Genomic DNA, 12,894 nt, shown 5'->3' with positions numbered 1-12,894 from the left:
TATCAGGATAAAGCAGGTTGGAGATGCTGCTCCAGAACATTTTAGGGTTTGATTTATTATTATTTTGTAATTTTGAGTAATAGGTTATTCGGTCCATGACAATTTGTTTTTTTACTCTGTTTCGGAGTTATCTGTAGTCGACCAAGTTATTGGGAGTCTTATGTTTTTGGTACATGACCCACCTCATTAGGAAGGGTATCTCATCCAGGGACAAGGAGGTCATAACACACCTGTGTTCTTCTCTTATAAGACATATTACTGAGTACAACATCCCTTTCAGCATGTACCTCACAAAGCACATGCAGCAGCTGGAAACTCCACAGAGGTTCCTCACCAGGAGAATCCAGGGCCTTAAACATCTACCCTACACAGATAGGCTAAAGGCCCCATCCCTCTACTAAGTCTCATACAGACTACTCAGAGGTGACCACTGTCTGGCATACAAAGCAATCACGGACCCCGCCCTGATGGGGCTGCTGCATATCCGCAAGTCAAGTTCTACTCAAGTAACCCATACGCACAACCACAACCTGGTCTGTGACAACAATAGGACTTGTTGGCAGGACAGATTTGTGTCCTAGAGATGACCCCTTTCTGTGGAATGGACTCCCTCTCCACATAAAGCAGAGTAGCTCATTATCCCTTTTTAAGCGTAACCTGGATAACTGGATAGGGAACAGAAAATACACCCCTGGGATCCCTGTTGGACAGGGACACTGGCTGCTGACTTGTTGGGACATGGGCTAAATTCTTGGCTAGGCTTGTAAGGGCCACAGGGCCAATAGCCTAGTAACTTCCTATGATCCTATACTAGTGAAAAACATAGGGTTATATTACATTGTACTACTTTTATTTAACATTTGTTTACTGGGAAAGTCCAACTTGGAACAAGCCAATTTTCAGTGGAGGCACAGGCAGAAATGCTCCAGACACATGTCTTTGCAATGTGGGAGGAAACCAAAGTACCCAGAGAAAACCCTCACAAATTCAGGGAGAACAAGCAGATTCTGCACAGAAGGCACCCCAGCCAAGAATCGAACTGGAGAACCTTTTGCTGTACAGTGACAATGTTAACCACTGCACCACTGTGCTGTCCATGTAGGACTGAATTTGAATCTCAGTGATCTGTAGGCATACAGTCTTTGATAACCTAATCCTACCCACATTATATAGGGACACACATTGAAATGTTATACGCTCTCCCAGTCACACATACTTCTCTACTCACTTATTCTCTCAGTTTCTACATTATGTTTTCCACTTTTTAAAAGTTCAGAAATAGTACTGACAATGACAAAGTACAATTGATTGCCTTTAAATAACCAAAGATCATAACACTGACATTCATTTTTCCGAGACTGAAAATACTGAAACTTGACATACCCAATCACTAAAGCTTTCCCGGGGTAAGTAAACACTTGCCCAAACTTAAACTAAATACACACTGAAGTAATTAAAACCCACACAAGTTAGGGTCTACTTCCTCCACACCCCCCAACTATATATACCAACTCTGGGATCACACTACAGTGGAGAAAAGGGCATGTTGGGCAAATGTTTACTTACCCTGGCAAAGCTTTGACATTCTGGTATATCAGGTTTTGGTATTTTAAGTCTCACGAAAATGAAAGTTGGTGTTCTGATATTTGATTATTTAAAGTAGATCCAGTACAACATATAGTGCTCCTGGTGGACTGGATGTTAAATATCACTCAAAAAGTGGCATTTCTGCAAATATGTGCATTTGGTGGAGGTGCTGCGATAGCATTGTTGCCTCACAGTAAGACGCTGTCCGGTTCGATTCTCAGCTAGAGCGTCTTCTGCGTGGAGACATGCATGAATGGGTGTACCTTCGTTGAAAGTTGTGCATCAGGGCTGGCAACTCGGCACGTAAAAATCTATCTGGCAATCATTAGCGGACCGGAGTTCCGCTGTGGCGACCCCTAACTGGGAAAAGCCGAAAGATACAACAACTTACTTATAAGATGATAGATGAAAGAATGCAATAGCAATTTCTTTACAGTACTCTACTAATGTTCTATAATTTAAATAAGTTCCCTTTCTAAACATCAGCGCCCTGAAATGCTGTAAGTATTATTGAGTTCATTTTTATTACTCAGAAATTCACTATAGGCAAAACAAAAATGTAACTGTTTTAGAAATGTGTTTTCATATTTTAAACCAGATATTCAAAATCTGGCCATTTCTGAAATTAAATGTTTGCAGGTACACAGAAACACCAGCAATCAGCAGTCATAGGTTGTGCACTCTGTAAAATGAGCTGTCTTTGTCCTGTTTGTGACCATGAACCATCAGACTTACTGCAAAACCAGACTCATAACAACCAGGATAAGCTGTGTTATTCAGTGTCACAGCGAAGAACACTGTGTAGCAACAAGCAACTCATTTTATATTTTAGCTTATGATCTTCTTTGTTTCTGTAGTTCTCAGCACCTGAAATGATTCTAGCTTTCACCTTGTCATGCATGATTACTACATGAAGTGCTATCTAGCCTAGGACTCCCACTGGCTGCTCGTTCTGACTGCAGTGCTTGGAGAATAGATCCATATAGTATCCTGTAACTGATGTGAGAATACAGATAACTATGAATGTATTTATGCATTGTTACACTGTATCTGTTGCTGCCTAACCAGTGAAAACATTTTTTTTTCAAAATCATGCTGTATTGGTTGTAATCTAAATTTTCATGAAAATTATTCCTGAATTTTGTGTGGCATCCATGCATATTATTATCCTCACATAATATTGTGTGGTACTCATATCTATTGTCTCTTTAATGTAAATATTATATAGCATCTGAGACAATCTTATCTTGATGGACTACTGAGTGTCATCTATGCCTACTATTTTATTGACATGTAATATTGTGCTGTACTGTTCTTGAATTACATTGCTTTTAATTCAGCCTTTTTCACTTGTAGGTACTAGTAGTATTGTATTCCTACTAGACATTGCAAGCTTTATACTGTGGCACCACTTTCTTTTGTCTTCTGCTCATTTTAACTGAACTGCAATCTCCATTGCCATAGTACACCTTGTACATTCTTTATACTACTAGTGAATTAAGGTATGAGCACATCCTGGGAAGACATGGCTGACAGGCCACACTGCTTTGCCAGAGATGGTCAGCACCTGTCTCCTCTAGACTTTTGGATACTGGCAAAGGGGTCTATTTTGAAATCCTGATGCCCATATAACTGACTTTCATTTAGGTGAGATGAAAATAGCGAAAGATGAAACACCTGAATGATAAAATTTTCCCAGGGTAAGTAAACACTTGCACAAATGTAAACAAAACACATACCAAGGTATGCACCACCACACCTCCCCTGACTATAGATATAGATATATATATCAATTCCAGGACTGCACTACAGTGGAGAAAAAGGGCATGTTGGGCAAGCATTTACTCACCCTGGGAAAATTTTGCCATTCAGATATTTCATCTTTCACTATTTTCATCTCACGTAAATGAACATTGGTTATATGGGCATCAGGATTTCAAAGTAGATCCCTGGCAAAGCCATTAGCCACCTCTATTGTGCCTTTTCTAGGCAGTGTCAAAATAACCAACCTTTCAACATAACAGAAGCCTCTCTAGTTAAACTCCAATGTACTGCTCATTAATGCTAGGAGCCTAATCAAGACATTGCACTTCCTAGAAGCACTCCTTAATTTGGAAGATGCTGATGTCTGTGCAGTCACTGAGACATGGTTCAAAGGCACGGAAAACACCCTAGCTGTGCAGGGCTGCAATGCCTCCCATACAGTCAGACTACAAACTGAGCATGAAAGAAAGAAACAAAGGAGGAGGTGTATCCATGTTCATTAAGGATAAGTACACCTTGAGACTGGTCAAATGGTATGACTCTCTTGAGCTACTCCATGTCCAATTAACTATAGGCAAAGCCCCTTATCACATCATAGGTGGCTCTATGCCCCCCACCATGAAACAGGAGAAGCATGCCACATACCTGGACTTACTAGACTCATTTGCCATACAGCCCAACACCTTACTCACAGGTGTTTTTAATTATCCTACCATCGACTGGGAAACATACACAACCATAAACATGCTGGCTCAGAGGTTCTTAGACTTTAAAAGTGCAAATGCTCTAGAACAGCTAGTCACCACACCCACAAGAAGCTCAAATGTCCTTGACATAGTACTCACTAACATGGGAGATCATTGCACACCTCCTCCATCTGATGTCCTCCCTGGTAAGATCGGACCATAAAGCAGTCTCATTATATGTAATTATAAGACGAGATACCCCATCAAGCTCAACAATGTTTACAAATTTTTCAAAGACAAATTATGTCCTACTAAGTGATGGTATAAGAAATTTCAAAGCCCCCTCAAACACAGATAACATGGACTCTTATGCAGAGGTGTACACCAATATTCTGTATAACCAGTTAAGCAGTTGTATAGAACAGGGCTTCTTAATCTATAGGTCACAACCCCATATGGGGTTGTGTAACTGACTGTTGAGATCAGGAAAAATTTGGAGACTGTCTTTGCCAGACAGCGTATTGTCCAGAAAAAATATAATTGTCTGTTGTCTTTTTTTAAGGGCATTCTTCTTTAAGAACACCCTTTGCATCCAACTGCACAGATGCAGAAGATGAAAACAGGTCACAAACACCTGTTGCATCTGTGCTACCGATTATGGCTTCGTCTTCCGTGCATATGGAATTTGAATTACTGAAGACGTTTGGACTGCGGACTATAATGGACAAGTGGCAGGTAGGTGTGTGTGTGTGTGTGTGTGTGTGTGTGTGTGTGTGTGTGTGTGTGTGTGTGTGTGTGTGTGTGTGTGAATATATGGCTTTCTTTGGTTGCTGAATATCAATGCCTAGTGATTCAGCTGACAATAACCACTTCTTCACTGTTCCATCCTGTTTTTTTCTGGGATGATGATGGATAGTGAATCTCAGCATCCTTTACATGTATGAAAAATTGTACTTCACTGTAGTGTTTCATGCAAAGACTGTAATTTCATGATACTGCAGGGACAATTAGTTATAAATCTTCCCACAATAATAGCATAATGCATTTACATCTGGGTTTGTAAGTAGATAATTTGAATAACTAAAGACATTAAGGGATGACACACCGAGTGAAATGTGTTATTACTTCAGATAACTTTAGCGGGACTTAGTATAGTAAACATAATACATGAGGAAAAAAGGAAAAATAAGTGACTGGTAGACAGAATGCATATTAGAAGGAAGTGTATGACCCAGGAAGGTGTCAAGGAGAACTAGCAGAGGGTGTCACAACAAATGGAATACAGCAGTAATGTAAGCAAAGAGGACCAGTAAGTTGCATAAATAGGGCAGTAGAAGAACTCCATCTTAAGAGTGGGCTCTTAATCTTAATTTTAAATAATATGTAAAAGACAGCTCAGATTTAGTAGAAAGTAATTCCTAAATATCAGGAACAGAATGGCCGTAAGTTTTTTGGCTGCTGACAGTAGTAACTATAAGTGAATCAAGAAATACTCCATCTTGACTTCACAAAATAATTAATGGTGGTGGAGGTCTCCTCTACTGGATGATTCTCATTTAGCCTACATACGAGTCTGTAATGAGAGGCTTTATACAATGTAAGCAATGTTATACCCGAACTGTATTACAATATGAAACACCTTACCTTAAATTTAATCTCATCCACTGTGTTTTCGAAAACCTAACTACTTTTTTACTTCTTCAGGTTCAACAACCAGTTATTGAATGTCAGCCTGTTTAGCTCACCTTAGCTATAGTATAGCATAGTAGTATAGTAATTATTTCAGTAATGATACAACCCGAGGAAGGTCTAGTTGTAGACATATGTTTTCTTTCTTGTAATCTATTTCTTAAAAATGATTTTTTTGTATTCCCTTTCCAAGTGTATATTTCTCTTCATATTTTCTGTTAGCTGTCCTGCTTAAATCATTCCTTCATACCTAAGGTATTTTTATTTATTTAATTTAAAAATGTGTGTGACTAAACTTCTATTTACTTGCTTATCGACTGTTAAAATGGTATTTATTGCTAAAGGGTGACAAGCTGCTGACATCTACCTCTATTTCGAAAGACTACCCTGCTACAAACTACCATTTGTGTTTAGAATTATTTAGCCCATTATAAAGAGTGGAACAATAACTGTATATCTCTCTGAGATGCCTACTTACTATGAACCTGTTTTCAGTTTGCCACCCATTCTATATTGCAATATTACCAGCTTACCATTTTTTTAATGTAACATGGGCAATTTATTATTTGAGGGCAGCAGGCACTGAATTTGTAGATGAAACACTGAAACATAAAGATGTTTGCTAGCAGCAACCTTTTCAATTAGTTACAGATCTCATTAATGTGGAATTATTCAGATGACTTACTTCTGCAGCAATTGTGCATATTGACTGATATAGACGGATCGTAATGATAGCAGTTTGAGTGGCATTTATGGTTGAAATGTCCTGAATTGGGAAGTTTTGTCATGTCATTATTGGTGCATATGTTTTGCTTCATTGCTTACTGGAAAAATGTTCAAAACAATAAATTTAAAAAATCCTCTAAAAATGGTATACCTATTTTGTATACCTACGTATGCAGGGTCATGTAAAGTCTCTCTTGTGAAAACTGGGCCACGGGTGAAAAAAGTTTAAGAAGCCCTGGTATACAATTAGCTGTACCTGACCAGATTAAAATCAGGTTTTGCCAAAAAAAGAAGCCAACCTGGTAGGTCCCTCATATAAACACGCTATACAACAAGAGAAAGAAAACAATGTCCAAGAGCAAGAGGGACCTGACAGAGCAGAGGACAAAAATCCCTCTCTAGCTTAAAACAAATTAAAGATCTTATCACGTTCTCCAAAGCTAATTCTGAAACAAAAATAGCCACCCTAGCTAAGGATAATCACAAGGCATTCTTTAACTACATCCATAATCTAAAAGGTAACACCCAGCTATGCACTGAACTGGGTGTCAATGGCACCACCCATACTCAAGTAACAGTAATAGCCAACCTGTTAGCTGACAGATTTGGAGCAAACTTCAACCCCGTCCCCTCCAGTCATTCCCCAAAACATACCTGCCACCATTCCTCAGCCTATTATCTCAAGAGAGCAGGTCATCTTGGCATTCTAAAAGGCCAAAAACATGGCATCAGTGGGACCAGACAACAGTCCAGGTTGCTTTTAAACAGCTTAAAAACATGACCTAGCAGACCCACTTAGATCTCTGTTTAACCACAGCATACAAACTGGCTATGTTCCAGCAGAATGGATGACAGCAACAGTAATCCCTCTGCACAAAGGGGGACCATCAACAGACCCTGGGAATTATATGCCCATAAGCTTGACTAGCTTCATCTGCAGGGCCATGGAAATAATCATTATGGACCAAGACAGAGAGATTGAAACAAAGCTAAGAAAAGCTCCTAATTGGGAAACACCGGGCCCAGATGCAGTACCTAACTTCTGGCTAAAAGTATTAACATCTGTACATGAAGATGTTGTCATGAGTAAGAAATATTTATATGCACATCCTGAACTGACACTAGTCTAGTCAACAACAGGAAAATACTACTACTACTTAGGAGTGAACCTGCAAGCTATCCAAAAAAATATAGACCAATAACTTGCCTTCCGATGATGTATATACTATACACTGGAATTGATGCTGAAAGAGTTTATAGTCATTAAAAGAAAACTCAATCATGGCAATAGAACAAAAGGGTAACAAAAGAACGTCATATGGAACAAAGGATTATTTGTTGTTAAATAAAGTTATAATGGAGATCTGTAAAAAGGAGAAGAATCGAAGTATGGCAGGGATAGGCTACAAAAAAGCATTTGAATTGCAGCAAATAGTAAAGACAACCACAAGGCCTTCTATAGTTATGTAAAAAATCTCCACGGCAATACCCAGATTTGCTCTGAGCTACTGCACAATGGTATCTCTTATACCGTGCCAACAGATATTGACAATATACTGGCCGATCGATTCAGTGCCAACTTTACTGCCCCCCCACAAAGGACCAATCACAATACCAGTAGATTGCCAGCTACCCAGTATTACTTCTGCACAGGTTAAAGCAGCACTGTCCAAGGCCAAGAATACAGCTTCTATGTGACCTGACAATATCCCTGACTGTGTTCTACATGAACTACAGAGTGAACTGGCACCTCACCTGTGTGCCCTGTTCAATCACAGCCTCACCTCAGGCTTTGTCCCTACTGAATGGCGCACTGCTACAGTCATCCCTCTCCACAAAGGAGGAGTGACTACAGACCCTGGGAACTATTGCCCCATTAGCCTGATGAGTCTGATATGCAAAGCTGTGGAACACATCATCATGGACCTAATAAACAAGGATATAGGGAATCTCCAAACTCTGGATCCTACACAGTTTGATTTTGTGAAGGGTCAATCATGCCTGCTGAACGTGGTTGACTTCTTTGAATCAGTCACCAGAGCTGTGGATGAACGCAAGGTGGTTCATACAGCCTTCCTTGATCTGGCCAAGGCCTTTGATACCATTCCCAACTCAGGAATCATAGAAAAACTCAGTAAGCTAGGCATAAACCCCTATATCACTAAGCGGGTTGCAAACTAGCTCACAGATAGAACCCACAGTGTGAAAGTAGCTGACTCCAAGTCAGACTGCCGACCAGTAACGAGTGGAGTCCCACAGGGTTCGGTCCTGGGTCCTCTCCTGTTTGGTATCTCTCTGAAGTCCAGGCCAACAAGAAGGGACTCTGGCTGACAATGTTCGCAGATGATTGCGAGTTGGGAGCTATTATTAACTCCCCAAGTGATGTTGAGATCCTAAAGAAAGGCCTCACTGAGAAGACTAACAACTGGTGTCAGAACCATGGCCTTAACCTCAATGCCAAAAAATGTGTCATCATCCCCCTTGGGAAAAACCTGGTTCCCTCAAATTACCACATCGATGGTAGTCCACTGAACACAGAAGGCGTTATAAGAGATCTGGGAACACAGGTTGACAGAAACCTCTTTTTTTGAGCACCACATTGCCACTGTGGTCAGAAAGCCCTTCTGTGTGGCACATCTCATTACTAAGGGTTTTACATCCAGGAAGAAAGAGGTCATTGTCTCCCGCTACTCTTCCCTCATTAGGCCAATCAATTGGCATGTACCTCCCTAGACACCTGCAACAACTGGAGAGGCTGCAACATTAACTCACAAAGAGGATCCTAGGCCTTAAACACTTGCCCTACATGGACAGACTAAAAAAAAACTCCAACTATTCTCTTTTTCATATCGCCTAGTTAGAGGTGATCTCTGCTTGACTTACAAAGCCATGTCTGACCCAGCTCTGTTAGAAATGCTACATCTAAAGAAATCCCAATCCCTCCACACCACAAGATCTAGAGACCTCAACCTCATTACCACAATCAACAGAACATGCTGGAGGGACAGGCTCATAACCCAGAGACTGCCCATGATATGGAATAGACTTTCCAAACATGTTAAGCAGAGCACCTCATTGGCCCTCTTCAAGAAAAATCTTGATGAGTGGATCGGAAATAGAAAATTCACCCCGGGGATCACTCCAGTGGCTCTACTCAACAGAGGCACTAGGAACTAAGATCGGTGGCACAATGCCAGGGTAATTCTATGGTCTAGACTTGTAAAGGCTCCAGGACCATTAGCCTAGTACACACCTATGAACCTATGAACCTATAAGTCTAAGATGACTTCCCTGCTTAGTTTAGCAGAAGCATATCAGCATCAAGTAGGAATGGAAATCAAACCAGAAGTAGATAAAAATCTGGCAGCAACTGAATGTGCCAAAAAAACAAAAGAAAGAATGTAAGGTGAAGGATCAGATGAGAATGCAAGAAATGTTTAAAATGCATAAATATAGTTGCAAGTATAGAAAACTCTTGGAACAACCTCATGTTGATCAGGATCAAATGCAGATATGGTTAAGGAGAGGTGAGTTTAAAATAAAAGATGTAAGGTTAATATTGGCAGCCGAAGATAGTGGACTATGTATACGTTGGTTTACAAAGTCCATTTTACATGTGGGAGAAAGACACAAAAGTAGGTTTTGTATATCAGAATTGGAAACAGTCGCACATCTTGTTGCTGGTTGTGACATACTAATGGCAGAAGGACTGAATACTGAAAGGCATAATAATGTGGCAAGACTGTTGCACTGGGGATTGTGCAACATTATAATACTGAAGTAGCTGAAAAGCACTGGAAACATGAGCCACAAAGCATAAGAGAAAATGATGAAGTTTATATATATCACATGGGATCATCCATTACCAACAGTTCAAAAAATAGATGCGAGAAAACTAGATATAATAGTCCATGAAAAGAAGACAAAAGTAGCATTGATCATTAAAATTGCTACACCCAGTGGCTACAGTGTCTTATGTACAGACAAACACAAAATCATAAAATATCAGGATTTGCAGGCAGAAAATGATGGCAATGTGGAAGAAAGATACACAGACAATTCCAGTAGTAATAGGAGCAACAGGTCTTATAAAAAATAATTTAGAATTATACTTAGATATGTTACCGATACATGTAACTCTGTATGAATTGCAGAAGGAGTCCTTACTGGGCGCATTGCGGGTGCTGTGAAGAGCACGACATCAAAAATTAAAATAATACTAATATCATGAACTTTAATTGTACTTTGACTTAGGAATGGGGACCATTCCCACCATGGTATTAGAAACCCAAAAGACTTGGAGAAATTAAAAAAGTGAGAAACCTTATTAACAAGGGAATATGTAGGTAATTGCCAAACTCTGCACCCAAACCAGTTTGGATTCATTAAAGGTAGATCATGCCTGTTAAACATGGTTGACATTTCTGAGGAAGTCACCAAGGACATGGATGAGGGAAAGACAGTGCATGCCACTTATGATACTTACCTTGACTTAGCCAAGGCATTTGACACAATCCCCCATACAGGTATTACAGAGAAGCTCTGCCAATTGGGAATTAACCCCTACATTACCAGATGAATACTGGCTGATTAACAGGACAAATACTGGCAAAGTGGGTGATTTCATCTTTAGCAAAAGACTAGTCACCAGTGGCGTACCACAGGATTCTGTACTAGGCCCCTTACCATTTGGAATTTATTTTGCAGAAGTCCAGGAAAACTTGGACAGTCTGTGGCTGACCAAGTTCACTGATGGCTGTAAATTGGGAGCAATCATTAACTTCCCCAACAATGTTAATATAGTGAAGACAGGGTTAATCCAGACAAATGATTGGTGCCAAAACCATGAATTAAAGCTAAATACAAAAAATGCATTATTATTCTCTTTGGGAAAGCTAACATCCCTCCTAATTAGATTATAGACAGCACCTTCCTAAGTGTAGACCCAGTGGTACATGATCTGGGTACTTGGGTTGATAGCAATCTGAACTTTGACCAACATATATCCACAGTAGTAAAGAAATATTTCTGTATGGCACATCTTATAAGTAAAGGCATTCCATCTAGATTTTAGGATGTTACAATTCCATTAAACTTGGCCATCATCCAACAAATAATTGAGTACAATGTTCCCCTTTGCATGTACCTCACCAGAAACCTGCAACAATTGGAAAGACCACACAGATAAAAGAAATAACGGCACCAACTGTAGTCAAAGATACGTTGATAAAAAACTGCTTTACTGCGTGAGCGCTTTCATGCAGAAAATCTCCGCACTTCTTCAGACAAACAGAAACACAGTGGCTACAGCTTATATAGTTACAGTCTTAATCAGATAATTGAACAATTAACTACAATTATTTCAACTAAATTGACCTTTTACATATAAAAACAATTGAACATTAAAAAAGACTCAAATCATTCAATATAAGTAGAAACATTCTTATATAGCAAAAAATAATAAGAATATATAAAACAACCAACACCATACTACAAATATAATATTAACAAATACATACAAATACTAGTTCATGTATCATAATTCATAAATTCTATGTCCTTGCGGCGGCTCATTCGCCAATTCTGTCATGGCGTTCTGGGAAAGAACATTCTTGTTTAATGATCTTACTTTTAAGGACATATGGTAGATACCAAGATGATGTTTTTATGATAGTCAAAGATTGTGATGAAAAAATTAACACACTTATGCACAACATGAATTCCTTTACTTCATTCTTGGAATTTTCTTTTGTCTCGGACAAGGTTTCAATCAATTTTTTGGATATTTCTATTAGTAAAGATTTTGACAAAAAATGCTTTGTTACTAGTATATATAGGAAAAAGCTATACAGTAATTCACTGTTACATTTTACTAGTAACCATCCGTATACACAGAAAAAAGGCATTGTGAAAGGCCAATTGGTGAGGGCCACTAGAATGTGCTCTAATGATGATTTATTTAACCAAGAATGTGATTTGCTTAAACAGATGTTTCTGAATAGAGGTTATCCAAGTAAACTAATTAACGATTTAACTAAGGAAATCAAATTAAAACGTCACAATGGTTTACTTTTACCTCTTTTAACGAACCAGAACATTGTTACACCAGTTCAGGATACAGAAAGTCAATCCATTTCCGAGCAACCTATTACAGTGGTCAGTAACCATGAGGTGAATAATTATAATACATGTATGGTTACCCAGTTTAATCAACACATTTTTGAATTTAGAAACATTTTAAACATTAATTGGGAATTAATTGCACAGGATACACTATGTAATGAGAGTTGTGGTCCTAAGCCAAGAATGGTGTTCAAAAGAACACCTTGTTTAAAAACGCTGTTGGAGAGACCGTTACCACAGCACCTAACCGTAAAAGGGATGTTTAAATGTGGTTTTTGTCACTATTGTAGATACATCAAAACTGGACATACCTTTAACA

This window comes from Protopterus annectens, chromosome 4.part0 (genome assembly GCF_019279795.1).
Source record: "Protopterus annectens isolate FY-2018-M chromosome 4.part0, PAN1.0, whole genome shotgun sequence".
In the NCBI taxonomy this organism is placed as follows: Eukaryota; Metazoa; Chordata; order Ceratodontiformes; family Protopteridae; genus Protopterus; species Protopterus annectens.
Note: the sequence above shows the minus strand (reverse complement) of the source record.